The sequence below is a fragment of the Miscanthus floridulus genome, unplaced genomic scaffold (genome assembly GCF_019320115.1).
Source record: "Miscanthus floridulus cultivar M001 unplaced genomic scaffold, ASM1932011v1 os_1192, whole genome shotgun sequence".
NCBI lineage: Eukaryota > Viridiplantae > Streptophyta > Magnoliopsida > Poales > Poaceae > Miscanthus > Miscanthus floridulus.
In genome coordinates this window covers 7,893-28,407 of record NW_027097584.1, presented here as the reverse complement: position 1 = coordinate 28,407, position 20,515 = coordinate 7,893, and the positions used below count along the sequence as shown (strand labels likewise).

At 44.5% G+C, this 20,515-nt stretch overlaps 1 pseudogene; it reads right to left on the bottom strand.

Moving 5' to 3' along the window:
• Positions 1 to 1,535: 1,535 nt before the first annotated feature.
• Positions 1,536 to 20,515, bottom strand: LOC136533790 (E3 ubiquitin-protein ligase AIP2-like; annotated as a pseudogene).

The following is a 20,515-nucleotide window of genomic DNA, read 5'->3' as shown; positions in this document are numbered from 1 at the left end:
GAGAGAGAGATAGATAGAGAGAGAGCGGAGAGAGGAGATGAATGAGATATTTTTACGGGTGCACTGTACATGACAGGGGAGTGATTCTGGAGCGTTGATCACGAGATCGAACGACTGAGAGATTATGGGGTGACGTGTCACATGTCCCTTGCCGGGGTGAACCTTGTGATTGTAGAGGTGAATAGTTACTGCCAAACTGAAGTTTGGAAAGATGCATATGACCAATAGCTGCAATATATATATTCTGCGAGCATACGTAGACTCCTTTTTTTTATAAAATAACAAAAGAAAAGGAAGGTGACAAGAATGTCTCTCTGGCTCTCACTCTCACTCTCACTCTCTGTAGCACCAACTTGATGGTCAAAGTCAAGGTGCATTGCATGGAAGTACTGTGCTGATGCATGCTGCCTGTTTCATTTCCCTCTCCCATGCATGCATGCATCCTCTCTCTCTCTCTCTCTCTTTTTAGATGATGAGATAGCTAAAAATAGTTATTATTTGTATACATATATAGTATATATGCGGCACAATTACAAGTGTATAGGCAGGATTAAAGTGACAGATCCAGACGCCGGCAGACGGCATGCTGAACCTGTTGCCAGGGAAGAGGATAAGGTGTTTGGATGAAGTGCTAAAGTTTAAGAGGTGCCATATGGAGTGTACTATGGATGCTTGATACTAATAAAAAAATAAATTACAGAATCCGTCAGTAATCTGCGAGATGAATTTATTAAACCTTTAGCAAGTTAAATCATAGACTAATTAGGATTAATAAATTCGTCTCGCAAATTAATCTTAATCTATGCATTTAATTTTGCAATTAGTTTATATTGTATACGTTAAATATTCGATGGGATGGATCGCCAAAGGTTTAGGAGGTGGACCTACCTACGGTACGTACGCAGGTGCACAGTTGGTCTGACAAAATGCATGCATGTACGCTTTCATCGACGCCTAGGGCCTGTTTGATATCCGGCCGGAGGGCCTGGCCGAGCCCTGTGGTCGATTTTTTTATATTTTAGCTCTTTTTTTTAAAGTTTTTTACAAATAGATTTCTATTGAAAAGAATTCAGAAAATAAACCCTTAGCTTGATGCCATTGATACTGGCGCTGAAATAACACGTCTCAGCGCCAGCGTCTCTAACGCCGAGCTCCTAGGCACGCTAGATGACATGGCAGTGACCTCGGCGTCAGTCACTCTGTCGCCGAGCTCGACGCCAGTCACTCTGGCGTCGAGCTCGGCGCCGTAGATCTTGGCGTCGAGCTCGGCGCCAGAGTGACTGGCGCCGAGCTCACTGTCATTTAACCCCAGCCAACCACGACTAGGATTCCAGCTATGCAGCCTAGAAACTAGATGATAAGATAAACGAACACAGACATCACATAGCACAGATCAGTGGTTGATCACAAGATATGTAACTAGGTACATGTAGCACATGGTTATACCTAGTATTTGCGGAGAACAAGAGGTGTACGACAGTAATGCATCAGATAATCACAAAGTTCATCAAAGTGATTACATTTTGGTACTGTTGAGTTCAGATATACATGAATTCCCCACCCCTGACAGCATTTGCCGCACCCCTTCTATCTTCTTCCTCCTCCCTTTCACGCTCCTTCCTGCTCTCATACGCATGGTCATCCGTCCTCAGCTCATGCCGGCATATAGGGCAGGAGTTGTTCTCGTCCTAAATGAAACAAAAAATCATGGTTGGTTACATACACTGATTGCAACAATGAAGCTCCTCCACTCCAAATCTACCTACTTATTTGAAGGGTTCACAAGAAGTTTACCAGCCATGGCTTCAGACAAGGAGGATGGAAGAGATGCTTGCAAGGAAGCTCCTGCATCTTGTCATCCACAACCAAGTTTTCGCGGCAGACAGCACACTCCGTCTCACTACCCAATCTAGCAATGACTTCCTTGGTAACAGTAATGACAGGTAGATTGGCAACAACTTCCTTTGAAGCCGGGGGTGCTCTTGGTGGATGCTCAATGATTCCCTAGCATCAAAATGTAACTCGAGATCAGTATTTTCACGTCCTATTACAGTTTTAGCTACCTGAAGTAGACTTACATGGCAGAGTTAGAAAGTTGTACTTGACTACAAATTGTATAGCTAGATCCTTCCCACTACATGCAAGGTCTCAATAACAATGATAATAATAAATTTAAAGAGAATTATTTCCCCATCCATCAGAACATGATGAGATTACCTTTGCCATTGAGCAAATGTGGCAAAACCTCCTAAGTTATAGGGCCCACATGCACCTGTCACTGTCCGGCGACCTCTGACATCTATGCATATGTTTCCATGAACTTAAAAAGACTGTCGGGTGTCCTCGGGGAACCCCGAATCATCCACGATTTCCGAGCAGGATCACGTTACAGAGTCATTGTAGTATTACAACATTTATTCAAATATCAAAACCAGAGTAAAAACAGCGGAAGTCTTACGATAACATAGTTTACAAACCAGTTATTTCAAACTTTACAAACTAAGTTCTTTAATTATTACAAACCATAGTAGTAGTGGAGTGGCATAATTAATATATACATAACACACAAAATAAACATCCTGCCCAAGGATCACACATTTACTTCTCATCGTCAGAACGAACGATAGTCATACAGCACGATCCAAAACAGATCTGCTCATGAGGCTCACCTGCAACAAGGGGTCAACGAACCCTAAGTACAAAAGTACTCAACAAGACTTATCCGAAATATTAACTGATAAACTCAGTAATGCAGGCTCAGGGATTTAAGGTATAGCTTTAACAATGATCAAATTTCTTTTACGTAAAAGCTCTTTTAACAACATTCTTTATATAGAAAACTTCTCAAGAATTATATATAAAGCTGACACGATCCGCACTGAGATCATGAAACTTCATATTCAGCACCTTCACAAGCCTTATTCAAGTTCCGGTTATTAATTCTACGATGATGAACAGTGAGTTGAGTCTCCATAACCGAGGAGCAACGACGATTCGAACCGATTATAAACCCAGCTAGGAATTCTAGACCACACGACATATGCAGGTCCCTGACCTCCATATACCAACCTACCCTCGGATCCTCTAAAATAAGAACGGGTCCGCGCCACCCGAGAACACAGTACTCCACCATTCCAGCCCATGGCCACGTGGGTACACGCTATTCCCGCCATCTCTCCACTCCCAGTGCGCGAGTAGCCATTCTCGTAATAGTATTGCCAAGTTCAGGCTTACCGGAGTATGTGGTTAGTACTATAAATTCTCACCTCATACAATTCAACAACGGACGTGCCTTAATCGACACAGGCGGAAAGAACCCGCTCACAAGACCTCCATGTCTGGTGGCTCACACACACCGAGTCCGCCCGGTCTAGATTTATTACTCCACATTCCTATATCACATGCTAACATAATTAACCAATGTTCCATTTAAAACTAGCAGGTGGCAGGTAGTCACCCGACTTTCATCGTTCTACGCATAGCTAAGCAAAACTAGGCATATACGAGTTTAAAACTGGTAAAATGGTAAATATGGAATAACAAGGGTGGTAATGCGCCAATTAGGCTTTTACTTAACTCTTAATCACTTAATGCAGTAATGGAAAGCAAAAGCGAAATTAATTTGTAAAATACAAGGTAGGGTTGTATGCATCCGGGGCTTGCTTTCGTTGACGGAAAAGTCCGATTCCTGCGACGTTACACAAGTATTCGATCCGACCTCAACAGACGGATAAACTTCTTCCACGACTTGATTAACTACCATGTGTTCACCTTCGTTCACTACACGTAATAACAATGCCATGTTTAACATGATGCGGAATATGAAATATGATGCTCGATGATGGATGCAAAGTTAATAATTTGAATACAACTTTCCTTCGCGATACAGTTGCAAGTCAAACAAACTAAATCTTTTTCGTAACACATACATCAACTGCCAAGGATCATTAACAACAAATGACCCGAGGTCATCACTCAAATCAAAAGTCCAAACAAAAACCTAAATCATTAAAGGTTACTATTTGCTTTTATGAATTAATTATTTAATTCAAAATTATGAAATAAATCAACTTATTCTATTTGAGCTCAAAATTTTAGTACATGTTCATTACATGTTAACTAAGTGGCAAAACAAATTTCATAATTTTTTTGATAAATAAATAAGCCTAGAAAAATCATGGAAATCCATTTATGAATAAATTGAGCAATTTTTATCACATTTAAAAATTACTGAAAAACACTATTTCATATTTTTCTTAAATACTATACCTCACAGAGAAGTTACTCAAAAATTTTCATAATTTTTGGAGCTCTAAATAAATCTACACAAAAATAACAAAAACAGACACTATTCATTCAAATATGAAAATAGAAAAATTCATTTTGAACGTTGAGTCACTGACATGGTGACCCCACCTGTCATCTTCTACCTCCCGCGTGTTGACTACGACGACGACGGCGCTGACCGGCGCAAACTCACCGACGGTGAGATCAACGGCGACGACCAACGTACCAAAATGACCACATCATCCCGGCGCATCGACTGAAGGCGCTAGCTAGACGAATTACTACGAGTTACGAGCTTGGCGTCGGCCATGGCGGACGTGGTGGCTCGGCAGTGCTACGCCGGCGAAACGAAGCCGAAAACGGGGAAACAGAGGGCATGGGAAGGTCCAGTAGCTCACCACGAACACTACAGAGCAGAAAGCAAGGCTGGAGAAGCAGCGTAGACGCGGGTCGACGTGAACAGCAACGGCGGCGGAGCAAGGATCGTCGGTGACGGTGTGCCGACGACTGTAGTGGATAAAACGGCCAATCAATAGCGAAATGAGCACTACGGCATCGAGACAAAGCTAAAGGTACACCAATCAAGGGCAACAGCTCACCTACGGGCTCTGGCCACGGAGATGCGCATGCGACGGTGAGGTTACCGGCCACGAGGAAGAAGGCGATGAAACTCGAGTTCCCGGTGAAGACAAGCCAAATTGGTGAGTCAGATGGACGCGCAAGGTTCAGGCGGAGCTGGGACTAGCTTATCAGCGACGGTGGAGCACGACAACGACGGCATGGGCTCGCCGGAGATGGAGCAGCGGCGACGGGAAAAACAGAGAACGAAGAAAGAAGAACGGCGGCGGCTCCAGAGCTTTATAGGGCAGCCAAGGAAGCGCAAAGAAGCCACGACGAAGCCTTCAGCGCACCAACGCGACGCCCAGACGGCCACGCGCGCGACTGGAAGCAAGCCGAAGCTCGCCGGCGGTGTAGCGCAAGCGGTGAACACTGTTCATCGAAATTACAAGTTTGCCATTCGCCAAAATTCACAAATTACTCCCAAATTTTCATAACAACTCAAAAATCTCCAAAACTAAAAGTTGTTCAAAATCAAAAGTTCTACAACTTTGCTTTTATAACCATCTCCTAATTCGGTCTAGATTTTGAAATGAACTTTTGAATTTGAATAGGGAAATTTAACGAATTACGCCTTTTTGAATTACTCAAAATTTTCCTACATAACTTGAAAAACTCCAAAGATAAACTTTGTATAACTTATTAAGCTCTACACTTTTGCTTTTGGGCCCAACCCCAAAATATGCTTAGATTTTGAAATGGATTTTTCAGGGTAAGATTTAAATGTGGAAAAGCGGGGTTTTCTCGAAAAATTCAAAATCCAAACAAACATTGAACTTGAGTCAAACAATACAATGCAACACATACCAGATAAATATAAACTTGTTTTAGTGCATGCATCTCAAAGTTTCACCAAATGCCAAATGCTTTGCAATGCATATGATGACATGTCAGATTTTAATATTTAAACACCCGAGGTGTTACGATCCTTCCCCCTAAAAGAAATCTCGCCCCGAGATTCAAAGCCATAGGGTAAGTAATGGAAAAGGAAATGTGTCGCGAGAACACATACAAACTCTGTCCATAAAATAGCTGAGGTCCCTTTACAAAACACCATTTGTACTACCGAACTCAACTAACATTACTCTATTTATATTGACGCTAGAAATTCTGGAAACTTTTCTAACAAGTAGTTTTCTGATTCCCAAGTAGCTTCCTCTTCTGAATATTGATTCCATTGTATTTTATAGAACTTGATTGTCCGTCTTCGAGTAACATGATCTTTCTGATCTAACACTCGGATAGGATATTCGAAATAAGTTAAATCCGGTTCTAGTTCCACTCCTTCAACTTCAATATTCTATTCAGGCACTCGGAGACACTTCTTCAATTGAGAAACATGGAACACATCATGCACAGCTGCAAGATGTTCAGGTAATTGCAAGCGATATGCCACTTTTCCATACCTTTCCAAAATTTGATATGGTCCAATGTATCGGGGTGCCAACTTTCCTTTAACACCAAAACGGGTAACTCCCTTCATTGGTGATACTTTCAGATACACAAAATCTCCTTTGGTAAATACCAATGGTCTCCGTCTTCTATCCGCATAACTCTTTTGTCGGGATTGAGCTATCTTTAAATTACTCTGTATTTGCCTAACCTTGTCTTCTGTTTCTTTCACAAGGTCAACTCCAAAGAATCTTCTTTCTCCAAGCTCAGACCAACTCAATGATGTTCTGCATCTACGACCATAGAGTGCTTCAAATAGAGCCATTCTAATACTTTCTTGATAACTATTGTTGTATGAGAACTCGACCAAAGGTAAGCATTCATCCCACTTATTGGAATAGTTAAGGACACAACACCTTAACATATCTTCAAGTACTTGATTGACTCTTTCCGTCTGTCCATCAGTCTGCGGATGATAAGCTGTACTATACAGAAGTTTAGTACCCAATGAAGAATGCAATTGTTTCCAAAAGTTGGAGACAAACTGTGTACCTCTATCTGACACAATAGTCTTGGGTACTCCATGCAAACTCATGATTCTTGCTAAGTACATCTTGGCATATTGGATCGTAGGATATATTGTCTTAACTGGAAGAAAATGTGCTGACTTAGTGAGTTGATCTACAATAACCCATACTGAGTCAAATCCTTTTGATGTCTTGGGTAGACCAACAACAAAATCCATACTTATGTCCTCCCACTTCCAAGATGGAATAGGCAATAGTTGTAATTCACCAGCAGACCTCAAATGTATAGCTTTCACCTTTTGACAAGTATCACACTTCGCTATATATCTAGCAATTTCTATTTTCATTTTAGTCCACCAGAATCTTTGCTTCAAGTCATGGTACATGTTGTTGCTTCCTGGATGGATTGATAACCTAGTAGCATGTGCCTCATCTAGAATTGACTGCCGCAACTCAAGAACTTTTGGTACCACCAGGCGATCCTTGAACCATAACACATCTTCATTGTCAATACTAAAGCATTCCGCTTTTCCATTCTTGACTCTTTCCTTAATATGGGCTATACCCTTGTTTTTCTTCTGAGCAGCAATAACTTGATCTCGAATAGTGGCTTCAACAATTATGTTGGTCAAACTTCCTGGTTGAACTACTTCTACATTCAACCTTTCCATTTCTTGACATAAATTCAAACCCATTGTTCTCACTGTCAGACAATTACAATAACTTTTGCGACTGAGGGCATCTGCAACTACATTTGCTTTACCAGGGTGATAATGTACTTCCAAATCGTAATCCTTAATCAGTTCTAACCATCTTCTCTGTCGCATGTTCAACTCTGACTGAGTAAAGATATACTTTAGGCTTTTGTGGTCTATATACATATGACACGTATTACCAAGCAGGTAATGCCGCTAAATCTTCAGAGCATGAACCACAGCTGCTAACTCCAAGTCATGGGTCGGATAGTGTTCTTCATGTTGCTTAAGTTGCCGAGATGCATAAGCAATGACTCGACCTTCTTGCATCAATACACATCCAATACCAATACCTGAAGCATCACAATAAACATCAAACGGCTTCTCGATGTTAGGTTGGGCTAATACTGGTGCAGTGGTTAACAGTCTCTTCAAAGTCTAGAAAGCCTCCTCACAATCTGATGACCAGACAAACTTAACTTGGTTCTTCAACAATTCAGTTATGGACTTTGATATTTTTGAGAAATCTGGAATAAACCGGCGGTAATATCCCGCCAAACCCAGAAAACTCCGAACTTGATGAACTGTGGTTGGCGGTTTCCAATCAAGCACATCCTTCACTTTGCTTGGATCAACTACAACTCCTTCGGCTGACAAGACATGTCCAAGAAATTGCACTTCTTTAAGCCAAAAATCACACTTGCTAAACTTGGCATATAGTTGATGTTCTCTCAAACGGGTCAGAACAATTCTGAGATGTCCCGCATGTTCTTTCTTATTCTTGGAATATACTAAAATGTCATCAATAAACACCACTACAAACTTGTCTAGCTCAGGCATGAATACTGAGTTCATTAGATACATGAAATGAGCTGGAGCATTTGTCAAACCAAAAGACATTACCAAGTATTCATATAATCCATATCTTGTGGTAAACGTCGTTTTGGGAATATCTTCAGGCTTTATCTTGATTTGGTGATACCCTGATCTCAAGTCTATCTTGGAGAAAACTTTGGCTCCGGCCAATTGATCAAAAAGTAGATCTATCTGAGGTAATGGATATTTATTCTTGATGGTCACTTCATTCAACGGACGATAGTCAACACATAACCTCAGGGTCTCATCTTTCTTTTTCACAAAAATTGCGAACATCCTCAAGGTGAGGAACTAGGTTGGATAAACCCTTTCTCAATCAATTCTTATAACTGAGTCTTCAACTTGGCCAATTCCTTAGGTGGCATCCTATAAGCTCTCCGAGAAATCGGAGCTGTTCCAGGTTGTAATTCTATATTGAACTGTACATCCCTATCAGGTGGTAGACCGGGTAAATCTTCAGGAAACACATCCAGAAATTCACACACTACCGGAATATCTCTAATCTCTTTGACAGTAGTTGCACAAATCTTGCCCACTGATCTTCTTAGGATTGGAAGTTGGATAAGAAGTTGAGAATTACTATCAGACAAATTCACTCGTAAGGTCCTATTCAAAATATCTATAACAGCCTTATGCTGATATATCCAATTCATTCCCAAGATTACATCTATATCCTGATCCTTAAGGATAATCATGGTAGTGGGAAAAATATGCCCACCCAGGTTTACGGGTACCTGGTATGCCATTTCCTTAGTACATAGACGTCCCCCGGGCGACTGTATAAAGAAACTTTCCTTTGTTGCCCCAATTGAAATTTCATGCTTCACGACAAATGTTCTATTGATGAATGAATGCGATGCGCCAGAATCAAAAAGTATAACTGCAGGGTGATTGGCAATAGGAAACATACCCATCATCACTGGCTCCCCTTCCGGAATTTCTCCAGCTTGAATATAGAACACCCGTCCTGTCTTCCTCTCATCTTTGCCCTTTTGAGCATTCTGATTGGGGTTCTTGTTTGGTGCCTAACCCTGTTGTTGATTAGCAGGGGCCTTCTGATAATTTTGATTAGCCTGCCTAGGATATGGACATTCCCTAGAGAAATGACCAGTCCTTCTGCAATTGTAGCACGGATAGTTGTGACCCTAGGATGTTGGAGCATTGCCACCAGGAGCATTGGTTGACTGTGAACTCGGATAGGTTATAGCAGGATGGACATTTGACTGTTGCCCAGCTTGGAACTGCGGCGGACGATAAGGAGGACGATTATGATTTACTGGATGATAAATCACCCTCTACCTCTTCTGATTTCCACCAAAATATCCAGATGGCACACTCTTTTTCTTTTTGAGCTCCTTATGCTGCCGATACTTTGATTCTGAAGCAATTGCAATATTTACTGCCTCATGGTAAGTAACATTGGTGCAAGTGGTCATCATAGTCTGCAACTTGGTATTCAAGCCTCTCATAAACCACCTCTTCTTCTTGGCATCAGTATTGACATGTTCGGATGCATATTGGGACAGATGATTAAATCTTCCCACATACTGCATTACGGTTTGATCTCCTTGTTCCAAAGCAAGGAATTCATCTAGCTTCATAGCCATCACTCCTTCAGGGATATAATGGGCTCTGAAGGCAGTACGGAACTCAGCCCAAGTTATTGGAATACCAGCAGGTTGCATAGCCACTAAGTTTGCCTACCAAGCACTTGCTGCTCCTCTAAGTTGTTGGGCGGCAAACATAGGTTTCTGATATTCCGTGCATGGGATAAGGTCAAATTTCTGCTCCATGGTTCGAAGCCAATCATCAGCCTCCAATGGTTCATCTGCCTTGGTGAACACTGGGGGTCTTGTGTCTATGAAATCAACATATGTAGCCTCTTGTCGGTTATGGTGGCTTCCACGGTTTCCGTACATCTGATTCTGATTACTCTGGGCCATCTCATGAAGCAAACGAGAATTTTCAGCCGTCACATTGACAAGTGCAGTTATAGCATCAGCTAAATTGGTTGGAACAGGTGGCGGATCTGGAATACCGTCCTCATCTTGTGAAGTTCCCGGAATAAACGAACCCCATGTACGACGCATCTGCTCATAACAAACCAAACTTTATTCACATGTCTTTATTGAATTGTACCAAAGCTTACTCTAGACATCTTACATAGAGTTTACTAATGTACAAACAAACCCACGAGTACGAAAACAGAACTACATAGCTTAACTAGAGCTACTATTATACAACTCTACTCTTCTCCTCAATTTCTTCAAACTTCAAGCTCGGTATCCATTCCGGAATTATTACTGCCTTCATCATCACTTTCATCGATCATTACTAATTCTTCAGGATCTTCTTCTTCTTCCTCTCCTGATTCATCATCATCGGCAAGGATGACACCGGGGTCCATGGCATCAGCTTGAGGCTCATGATTTGGATTTAATAGATTGCTAAGCCTATGAACTTCCTCATGTAGATATGTATTATGTTCTTCTAAATCTTCTACATAGAATTCTAGCTCATGAGTTCTAGCTCTAGCTACATTTTCCCTGTGCCAAGCTTCATTTCTTCCTTCCACCGTACGAACTAACATACTTTCGTAGTTCCTATGCGCGGTGGTGAGCTGCCTCAATTGACCCTGTAATTCTCCTATTTGTATAACATCCAAAGCCCTATCTCTAGTAGATTGTGCTAACTCCATAGAAACCCTCAATATCTCTGCCTAGGGATCAGGCCTAGTACTGCTGCTGCTGGCACCATCATTTCTCGGGGCAAGTTGGTGACGAGGAACTCCTTTGGGTCCGGTGGACTTATGGGGCGTCATCTTAGCACGAGCCATACTGTAGGAAGCCAGTTTAATCCAAGTAAGCCCATTTGATCAAAATCCAAAGAGTAGCTAAGATGGTTTACATTCCTCCAACCAGACTCACTACTTAATTCCAGACTAAGAGGTGAAGGAAGTAATAAGTGAATTATTCCTGATGCATGAATCGTTCTTACAAACAAAAACATCAAAAATTTATAATGCACATAAACAACATTTATTTTTATATAGGGCATAGTATAATTACTACTCCACCACACAAAAACCTTTTTAATCAAATAGGGAATGGTGAGAAAGAAATAAGATAAGTCAGAAGCAATTTGGACTAAATTACCAAGTTAAATTTAGTCATCCAAATCATTTTGAAGTTTTTGTAAAACAATACAACAAAACCTTGTAACGATTGCTCTGATACCATTCTGTGGCAGAACCTCCTAAGTTATAGGGCCCACATGCACCTGTCACTGTCCGGCGACCTCTGACATCTATGCATATGTTTCCATGAACTTAAAAAGACTGTCGGGTGTCCTCGGGGAACCCCAAATCATCCACGATTTCTGAGCAGGATCACGTTACAGAGTCATTGTAGTATTACAACATTTATTCAAATATCAAAACCAGAGTAAAAACAGCGGAAGTCTTACGATAACATAGTTTATAAACCAGTTATTTCAAACTTTACAAACTAAGTTCTTTAATTATTACAAACCATAGTAGTAGTGGAGTGGCATAATTAATATATACATAACACACAAAATAAACATCCTGCCCAAGGATCACACATTTACTTCTCATCGTCAGAACGAATGATAGTCATGCAGCACGATCCAAAACAGATCTGCTCATGAGGCTCACCTACAACAAGGGGTCAACGAACCCTGAGTACAAAAGTACTCAACAAGACTTATCCGAAATATTAACTGATAAACTCAGTAATGCAGGCTCAGGGATTCAAGGTATAGCTTTAACAATGATCAAATTTCTTTTGCGTAAAAGCTCTTTTAACAACATTCTTTATATAGAAAACTTCTCAAGAATTATATATAAAGCTGACACGATCCGCACTGAGATCATGAAACTTTATATTCAGCACCTTCACAAGCCTTATTCAAGTTCTGGTTATTAATTCTACGATGATGAACAGTGAGTTGAGTCTCCATAACCGAGGAGCAACGATGATTCGAACCGATTATAAACCCAGCTAGGAATTCCAGACCACACGACATATGCAGGTCCCTGACCTCCATATACCAACCTACCCTCGGATCCTCTAAAACAAGAACGGGTCCGCGCCACCCAAGAACACAGTACTCCACCATTCCAGCCCACGGCCACGTGGGTACACGCTATTCCCGCCATCTCTCCACTCCCAGTGCGTGAGTAGCCATTCTCATAATAGAATTGCCAAGTTTAGGCTTACCGGAGTATGTGGTTAGTACTACAAATTCTCACCTCATACAATTCAACAACGGACGTGCCTTAATCGACACAGGCGGAAAGAACCCGCTCACAAGACCTCCATGTCTGGTGGCTCACACACACCGAGTCCGCCCAGTCTAGATTTATTACTCCACATTCCCATATCACATGCTAACATAATTAACCAATGTTCCATTTAAAACTAGCAGGTGGCAGGTAGTCACCCGACTTTCATCGTTCTACGCATAGCTAAGCAAAACTAGGCATATACGAGTTTAAAACTGGTAAAATGGTAAATATGGAATAACAAGGGTGGTAATGCACCAATTAGGCTTTTACTTAACTCTTAATCACTTAATGCAGTAACGGAAAGCAAAAGCGAAATTAATTTGTAAAATACAAGGTAGGGTTGTATGCATCCGGGGCTTGCCTTCGTTGACGGAAAAGTCCGATTCGTACGACGTTACACAAGTATTCGATCCGACCTCAACAGACGGATAAACTTCTTCCACGACTTGATTAACTACCACGTGTTCACCTTCATTCACTACACGTAATAACAATGCCATGTTTAACATGATGCGGAATACGAAATATGATGCTCGATGATGGATGCAAAGTTAATAATTTGAATACAACTTTCCTTCGCGGTACAGTTGCAAGTCAAACAAACTAAATCTTTTTCGTAACACATACATCAACTGCCAAGGATCATTAACAACAAATGACCCGAGGTCATCACTCAAATCAAAAGTCCAAACAAAAACCTAAATCATTAAAGGTTACTATTTGCTTTTATGAATTAATTATTTAATTCAAAATTATGAAATAAATCAACTTATTCTATTTGAGCTCAAAATTTTAGTACATGTTCATTACATGTTAACTAAGTGGCAAAACAAATTTCATAATTTTTTTGATAAATAAATAAGCCTAGAAAAATCATGGAAATCCATTTATGAATAAATTGAGCAATTTTTATCACATTTAAAAATTACTGAAAAACACTATTTCATATTTTTCTTAAATACTATACCTCACAGAGAAGTTACTCAAAAATTTTCATAATTTTTGGAGCTCTAAATAAATCTACACAAAAATAACAAAAACAGACACTATTCATTCAAATATGAAAATAGAAAAATTCATTTTGAACGTTGAGTCACTGACATGGTGACCCCACCTGTCATCTTCTACCTGCGTGTTGACTACGACGACGACGGCGCTGACCGGCGCAAACTCACCGACGGTGAGATCAACGGCGACGACCAACGTACCAAAATGACCACATCATCCCGGCGCATCGACTAAAGGCGCTAGCTAGACGAATTACTGTGAGTTACGAGCTTGGCGTCGGCCATGGCGGACGCGGTGGCTCGGCAGTGCTACGCTGGCGAAACGAAGCCGAAAACGGGGAAACAGAGGGCATGGGAAGGTCCAGTAGCTCACCACGAACACTACAGAGCAGAAAGCAAGGCTGGAGAAGCAGCGTAGACGCGGGTCGACGTGAACAGCAACGGCGGCGGAGCAAGGATCGTCGGTGACGGTGTGCCGGCGACTGCAGTGGATAAAACAGCCAATCAACAACGAAATGAGCACTACGGCATCAAGACGAAGCTAAAGGTACACCAATCAAGGGCAACGGCTCACCTACGGGCTCTGGCCACGGAGATGCGCATGCGACGGTGAGGTTACCGGCCGCGAGGAAGAAGGCGATGAAACTCGAGTTCCCGGTGAAGACAAGCCAAATTGGTGGGTCAGATGGACGCGCAAGGTTCAGGCGGAGCTGGGACTAGCTTATCAGCGACGGTGGAGCACGACAACGACGGCACGGGCTCGCCGGAGATGGAGCAGCGGCGACGGGAAAAACAGAGAACGAAGAAAGAAGAACGGCGGCGGCTCCAGAGCTTTATAGGGCAGCCAAGGAAGCGCAAAGAAGCCACGACGAAGCCTTCAGCGCGCCAACGCGACGCCCAGATGGCCACACGCGCGACTGGAAGCAAGCCGAAGCTCGCCGGCGGTGTAGCGCAAGCGGTGAACACTGTTCATCGAAATTACAAGTTTGCCATTCGCCAAAATTCACAAATTACTCCCAAATTTTCATAACAACTCAAAAATCTCCAAAAATAAAAGTTGTTCAAAATCAAAAGTTCTACAACTTTGCTTTTATAACCATCTCCTAATTTGGTCTAGATTTTGAAATGAACTTTTGAATTTGAATAGGGAAATTTAACGAATTACGCCTTTTTGAATTACTCAAAATTTTCCTACATAACTTGAAAAACTCCAAAGATAAACTTTGTATAACTTATTAAGCTCTACACTTTTGCTTTTGGGCCCAACCCCAAAATATGCTTAGATTTTGAAATGGATTTTTCAGGGTAAGATTTAAATGTGGAAAAGCGGGGTTTTCTCGAAAAATTCAAAATCCAAACAAATATTGAACTTGAGTCAAACAATACAATGCAACACATACCAGATAAATATAAACTTGTTTTAGTGCATGCATCTCAAAGTTTCACCAAATGCCAAATGCTTTGCAATGCATATGATAACATGTCAGATTTTAATATTTAAACACCCGAGGTGTTACAGCAAATCAGTACTATCACTTGAGTGCAGTGCAAATTTGGTGTACAAGGGTAGTTTGTCATGAGATTGGACAAACTAAAGATCAGAAGCATATAATTGTGCACCCTTCTTTAGTTGGTTAAAAGACCTAGCAGTGTGCACTGACATGGGACCTAGCAATGTACTAAAGAAGTGGATTCTCATGAAATGATTATTAAGTATTCATGCACACCTGCAGTGATTCTTCCAAAGCAGTTTCTAGATCCCTGTCGCCTAATATGGTTTCTAGGAGGTTCATTATAGCAGGTGTAATCTCCTCGGCTCTAGGCACTATTACATTGTTATTCCCATCTTGATCTCCAGAGGATTCAGTTAGTATGCTCAATTCCCGCGTTTAATTCTAGGCAACAAGCCATGCTGGAGGTGGAGGTTCCTATCCCACAGTAAGGTGCCCTTCAAAAAGAAATCTGCTGTCTACGAAAGGCAACATCTTATTAACAAATAGATATTGATAGTGTCGGTGCAGAAAGTGACCAACTAGTAAATATTTATAGTTTTGCTGTACGTTATGACCGAAGGTGGCCTAGCACTCAATGACACAGGATTTATACTGGTTCAGGCAACGTGCCCTACGTCCAGTCGGGGTTGGTCGACGACTTTATTCCTGAGCCCAGGTGCTCAAAGTCTGTAGTGGGGGTACAAACGAGAAGGAGGAAGAAGGGGGTGTACAAGAGGTTCGGTCGGCTCTGACCGGAAGGGTCGTGGTCGGAACTTGGCGGTCTTGTGGTTGGGAGTGTTGATGTCGATCTAGTGAGTCTGGGCTTGAAGAAGTTGATCTCTCCTGGTTGGAGGGAGCGCATCCCCTTTTATAGATGAAGGGGATGGCTCTTATAGGTGAGAGGGGGAGAGTACAGATATTTCTAAGTCTTGCTGCCTACGGTGATGAAAATTGAATAATGGTTGAAGCCCCCCAATACTATCGATGTCGCTGTAGGATGTCGGATGTGCACGGAAGGTCAAGCTATCTTTTTCAGGAAGGATGACGCCGGTACCTACAGAATACTTCTGGATGCCTAGTGGCATGTGAGGAACTGTGCTATGTTCACCCGGTATGGCAAATCCTGGAGCCCATACCGCAATCGGTGTTCAGAGACACGCGGAGGGGGCTTACCATATGGGAGTTTCTAGCGGCTCCTACAATACTTTGTGTCAGGGTGGGTGTAGAGCACTGCTTCGTGCAGGGTATGGTCCCTGGTACAGTGGTGTTGACTTGTGAGCCATGCCTTGCCTTTCTCCATACGCCTTCTGGTTCTTTCTGAATGGGCGTCCTCGGTCGGATGGTCCCTAGTCGGTTCTGGCGCGCCAGTCGGAGAATAGCGATGAGCAGGGTTTTCTATGAATCCTGGTCGGAGACACGGGGTCAAAGTCGGAGGCGGTCCTTGGATCAGGCTTTCCGAGTGGAGGCCATGTGGAGGCGGCCGGGGCCTGACGCTAGCACTCCGATCGGAGAGGCCGTTCGGAGCCGACCTGAGCCTGAGCTAGCGCTCTGGTCGGAGAGATGGGCCGAAGGTGGCCTAGGCCTGAAGCGAGTGCTCTGGTCTGTTGAGTTCAGACTCTTGGGAAGGTCCAAAAGAAGAAAAGGCCGTTCTTCTGGGCCGAGCCTTGACGTGGAAGCCGGTCCCCGAGGGACCCCGGGTTAATGAACCCGACAGGAGCCCCCGAGCCCTTGGGCGATTCAGACAGAATCGTCTAGGGGATTTTTGTCTTGCCGGTGGGTGCACGCGAGCGCACCCGCGGGTGTAGCCCCCGAGCCCCAGGCGGTTCGGGCCGAACCGGTTGGGGGTGTCGTCTCAGCAGGCGTGTATGCATGTTTTTTAGTTTGAGACAGAATTTTGTTTAACCATGGCATCGTTGTGCAGCCGAGGTGTTTTTAAGCGTGGGGATTGGATTGAGATAAAACTTAATGATCCCGGCGTCGGTGCACGCTGGGGATCGGACGAGGAAGTTTTTAGTTTTTGAAACAAGCCCTGGCGTCGGTGCACGCCGTGAATGAAAATAACTTAGTTTCAGATGCAACAGAGTTCGATTTTTGGCGTCGTTGTGCGTCGTGGGATCGGGTAAGGTGGAGTCACGAGTAGACCCAGGTGTCGGTGCTCACCGTGGATCGAAAGAGTTAGTTTTAGTTAGTGAAGCCATCTGAAGCCGTTACGCGAGTTAAGGAGTCACGGTCCCAAGCTGTAGACGGATGTCGCCTATCCCATCGACACGAATTAAGGAGTCATGGACCCAAGCCATAGCCAGATGTTGCCTATCCTATCGACATGATTTAAGTAGTCGCAGACCCAAGCCATAGCCGGATGTTGCCTATCCCGTTGACGCGAGTTCAGAGTCGCGGTCCCATGGCGTTTAAACCCCCAAGCCTTGTCGGGCCTTCGTGGGGGTTGTGAGTCGTTTTTGCGCTACCCCATCCGATTCCTCACAACCGGAGGGGCTGAGTTTCGTCGCCTGTCCCGATCGCTTGGGCTCAAAGACTAGCTCAGTGAGCTCGCTAACGGGTGTGATCGAGTGGAATCCGGGTCCGTCGTTCGTGACGAGGTTGGCATAGCCCTCTTGTGACATTCCACTACTCCTTTACCTATAGCCCGATAGATGCCTAGGTCGTTTCATAGACCGACCCATGTGGCCTGACGGCCTCCCCTCGATGGAGATTCTGTGGGCTTGGCGAGAGGTTCAGGATCGAACGAGAAGGTTGAGATGACCCGGTTTGCCAAACCGGGCGAAGGCCGCACGGTGCTCATCTATGGTTTTCTCCCCTGGCTCTGGTTGGTTGCTCATGTCGAACGAGGCAAGCCACCGCTTCGTGGTGCAACACAGAGCATTTTGGTGCATTTCGCTGCACGTGCGATGCTTAGTTCCCAAGCCCCCAGGCGGTTCATGCCCTAACCGTGGGGGATTCAGGCGTATGAGATGAATGCGCGTATGGATGTATGAATGATTTGTAATGAAACAGAGGGGCTTTGATGGTGTTTTACCTTGAAGACTGGAGCGACGGGGTTCGAAGAGCTCTAGTCAAAAACGCCCGTCCGAGACCTGCGCTTGTCAATCGTGGGTTAGCTCTCGTGTGAACAGTTTTGTATTTAATGAACACATGCTTACCTTGATGACCTGAGAGACGAGGTTCGGAGAGCTTTAGTCGGAAATGTTCAACCGGGACCCATGCTCGTCATTCGAGACGAAGTTGGCATGGCCCGCATGGGGCGCCCCTTCGCTTCCTACCGGTATCTCAGGTGCTTATCCTGAGTGAATCAATCGACTCAGGAGGCTGGTTGATCTCTCCTAGGTGACTCAATCGACTCAGGGAGGTCTGGTGGTCTCTTCTGGCAGAGATTCCTCGCTCTTCCTTCCTTCTTTCTCACCGAAAGTGCATGTATGTTGTGGCAGTTCCTTAGTGAGAGGAAGAGTGAGCAAGGGGGAGGACTTATGGATCCTTTTACAAACCCAGAGCGTGATGTCAGATTGGAGGTGAATGTCACCCCGGTCTTGGCCGAGCCAGATGCCGCGTCGTTGGGAAGTGAACAGCTTGAACCTTCGTCGGTTGCACCATCGTCGGATGTCGTCGGGTCGGCCTAGTAGCATGTAAAAATATAATAGTAGTTAGCAAATGTAGGAAGTTTTAAGTTTGTGGGGAAGCCCCCGTGTAAGAGGTTTCGTGGTGTGTTTTAATGACTGTAATTGGTTTTTGTTCTTGTGATGGAGTCGCTCCATTCAGGGAAGCTTGTTCCCTTTCGTTCCTTAGTTTTCTCTTAGCATAATTTTGTTTTAAATTTCTTTCTATCTCATACCTGCCCGTTTGTTCCGTAGGTCACAACTTTGCGAGCCCAAGGCATGGCCCGCGAGGCTCGGCCGGCCGTAGCCGTAGGAAAAGGTGGGGTGCGATCAGTCGGAATGTTCTAAAGCAAAGTTACGTAAGGTAAAACAAAAGAACGAACCACCCTTCCGTTAGGGTAGGAAGGAGTTTCTTTATACAAAAGCAAAAGAGTACTTAAGGTAAAAAACAACAAAGGGGTAGTAGAGCCCCCTGGTGGAGCCCCCGAGCGCTCCGAGCCGAACAGTGTTCGGGTCAGGGTGCTCTTGTAGGAGCGTTCGCTAAGTAAGGTAAGACTGAAACTTAGGAAAAGAAGAAAAGACATAGCTGTTCCAAGGTCCATGGAGAGGGCGTCGTTGTCGTCGTCCTTCAGTCGGTGCTTCCCCATCTTCTTCCTCCTTTGGCCTGCCAGCCTACCTCAGCAGGCCCTTGAGGAGCTGCCAGTCCTTGTAGAGATGGTTGACGGGATAGTTGTGGTTGGTGCACGGGCTCTCCATGAGCTCGTGAAAGTGGCCCGGAGGGTCTTGCTAGGGATGAGTGCCCGCGTAATCTATTGCGGCGGCCAACGCGGAGTTGGCCGGTTGGCGGCGATCCTTTCTGTTCTTTTTTCCCCTATGCGTGGAGGGGCCCTTGTCTTGATCCTGGCGCCTGGCCTTACCTTTGTCGCGGCCCCCGTTGAAGCGCGGTGGAAAAGGGGCTTGCTGGGGGTGTTAGACAAAGGTCTGTGGTTCCAGGCTATCAGGGCTGGGACTCCGGTCGACGCTGCACGCGTCTTGGTTCAGTCCAAGCTGTGCATAGATGGACGGTCGGCATAGGGCGGTCGTCAAGTCAAGACGAGGAGCGGTTGTGGCTTCTTGTGCCGCAATCAGTGGTTGTGGCGATGACAGGGTGTAGTGCCCCGTCTACTACGTCCCTATTCCCCGGACGGGGAGCAAGGTCGTGGGTCGGTGTCACGATACAGAGCACTCCGCTTGCTGAACGGTGGTGGTCTCCAATAGTGCCCGGAGGTTCTGGTGGATTGCTCATCCATGAGGGTTGTTCGGCTCGGGTAGGTCACGCAGGAGCATTGCCGCGGTGGCAACGTTCTGACTAGCCTGAGCAAACTGTGGGGTTTGGTCCCCCGAACCGAGGTGTTGCACTAGGGCTAACGGGCGTGACCCCGAGCTCCGCTCGCCGGTCTATGCGCACGGGGCGCAGTATGGTGCACCGAGCACGTTAGTGCAGTTGGTGGCTGATGCGGCCACTGTCGTTGTAGATCCTCCCTCTGCTCACGTGTGAGCTCAGGAGTCCCTGCATGGGGGCCCGGCGGGGCGTGGGTCCAGAAGGCCTCCATTACCCCTAGCGGCCGTTCTGGGGCATCCGCCGTAGCATACTCCTGGGACTGACGGTGGCTAGGCGCCACGTCGCCGATGCTGGAGCCGTCACTCCTGACGTCATCATCCAT